The sequence below is a fragment of the Peromyscus californicus genome, unplaced genomic scaffold (assembly GCF_007827085.1).
Source record: "Peromyscus californicus insignis strain IS unplaced genomic scaffold, ASM782708v3 Scaffold_20__1_contigs__length_68692818, whole genome shotgun sequence".
Classification (NCBI taxonomy): domain Eukaryota; kingdom Metazoa; phylum Chordata; class Mammalia; order Rodentia; family Cricetidae; genus Peromyscus; species Peromyscus californicus.
Window position 1 is genome coordinate 64403705 of NW_026294503.1, and position 2117 is coordinate 64405821.

Consider the following 2117-nt stretch of genomic DNA (forward strand, 5'->3'; position numbering starts at 1 on the left):
TTGATTCACACTTCAGGCACTGAAGTTACAGATGGTTGTGGGCCATCATGTGGGGCCTGGAAACCAAACCCAGGTCCTCTGCAAGAGCAGCCAGTGGCCCTAACCACTGAACCATCTCTCCATCTTCTTGTCTGGCTACTGGGAGCCAGGCTCCCTCCAGCGTTTCTCATACAACATCTGGACAGCACAACAGCCTGAGAAGGATAAAATAGGCAGAGAGGCTAACACCGTGGGGTCCACTGTTACCAGCTGGAAGAACCCGAGGCCAGGTACCCCGATCCCATTACCCCACCTTGTCTCCACTGAGCGTCTAGGCCTCTGCACAGGCTTATCCCAGGCTGAGCTGGAAAGCTGGGCTGATTTTTGCCTCCCACATCCCAACCCCATGCTGGAGATTGAAGCCAAGGCCTCATACATACCAGGCAACCGCCCCACCGCTGAGTCACACCCGCAGCTCAGACCCCCGGCCCCCAACCCCCCCCCCCCCCATTGAAGAGGCTGGCTCTCATGAATAGCACAGGGGACTTTGGAAAGCCCAGAGCCGTGTACAAGTTTATAAAGTGCTGCGTCTCCACGGCCTGCTGTCTGCTCCAATCTCATTTCTCACAACTTCCTTCCCCTCTGGCTGGATCTTCTCACTCCATTCACCTGAAGCATCATGGAGACTAGTGCCTTCCCCTGCCAGTCCCCTGTGGTGATTGCATTGCTCCTTTAAGGCCTGAGTCAAAGCCTTCAGGAAGCCCTTACAGCGCTTCTCCTCCGTGAGGCCTTCCCTACCGCCCTGTCCTGGCTAGCTTTATGTTCACTTGACACCAGCTAAAGTCATCTGAGAGGAGGGATCCTCAATTAAGAAAATGCCCCCACAGGGCTGGAGAGATGGCTCTGAGGTTAAGAGCACTGACTGCGCTTCCAGAGGACCCAGGTTCAATTCCCAGCACCATCACGTGGTGGTTCATAACCATCTATAGTGAGATCTGGTGCCCTCTTCTGGCCTGCAGGTAGAACACTGTATACATAAAAAATCTTGAAAGAAAGAAAAAAGAAAGAGAGAGAGAAAGAAAATGCCTCCATAAAAGTGGATTATAGGCAAGCCTGTAGGGCATTTTTCTTAATTAATGATCGGTGTGGAATGGTCCAGGCCATTGTGGGCAGGGCCATCCCTAGGCTGGTGGTCCTGGGTTCTATAAGAAAGCAGGCTGTGACCGCAGTGGTTCAGGAGGCAGGAGCGGAGGAAGGGAAGGAGAAGAGGAGAGTGTTCGGGTCCAACAGGGCTCTGAATGGAGTGTGTCTTGGTCTGACTGATTCCTGCCACCCTTCCTGATCTAACTGGTCTTGAGTTTTGTTATTCAATTAAAACAAAAACAAAACCTTAAAAAAAAAAAAAAAGAAAAGAAAAGAAAGAAAGAAAGGAACCAGGCTGTGCAAGCCAGAATGAGCAAGCCAATAAGCCACACCCATCCATGGCCTCTGCATCAGCTCCTGCCTCCAGGATCCTGCCCTGCTTGTGTAAGCCAGATAAACCCTTTTCTCCCCAACTTGCATTTTTTAATGTGTTATTTTTATTAATTCATGAGTTTTGCTTGCAAGTATGTGCATGCTCCACAGAGAGTCCAGGGACTGAAGACAGACAGCTGTGAGCCACCATGTGGGTGCTGGGAATTGAACCTGGGTCCTCGGAAGAGCAGCCTCTGGAAGATGGCTCTTAACTGCTGAGCCATCTCTCCAGCCACCCCCACCTCCCACTTGCTTTTTGGTCATGGTGTTTCATCACAGCAATAGAAACCCTCACTAAGACACATCCTGATCTAGAGGCAATGAGTATAGTTTTCCTAGATTTACCACTCACTTTTTAGGACTGTGTCCTGATTCCTCAACTACAGTCCCCAACTAGTGACAGAATACATCTCCTACCTCTTTGCCATCCTGGGGTATAAGGAGAGTCTGGCACATTTTGGGTACTGGAAACACTTTTGCAGCTGGTCGTGATGGTTTTTGTGCTATTAAATGGCATGAAGAAGGCAATGGTGTTTGTGGTGACGGTGGCTGGTGTTGATGTCATTGATACATAAGAAATTCCACCCAAAACTTAGTTGCTCAAAGCAATTCACATTTATTAA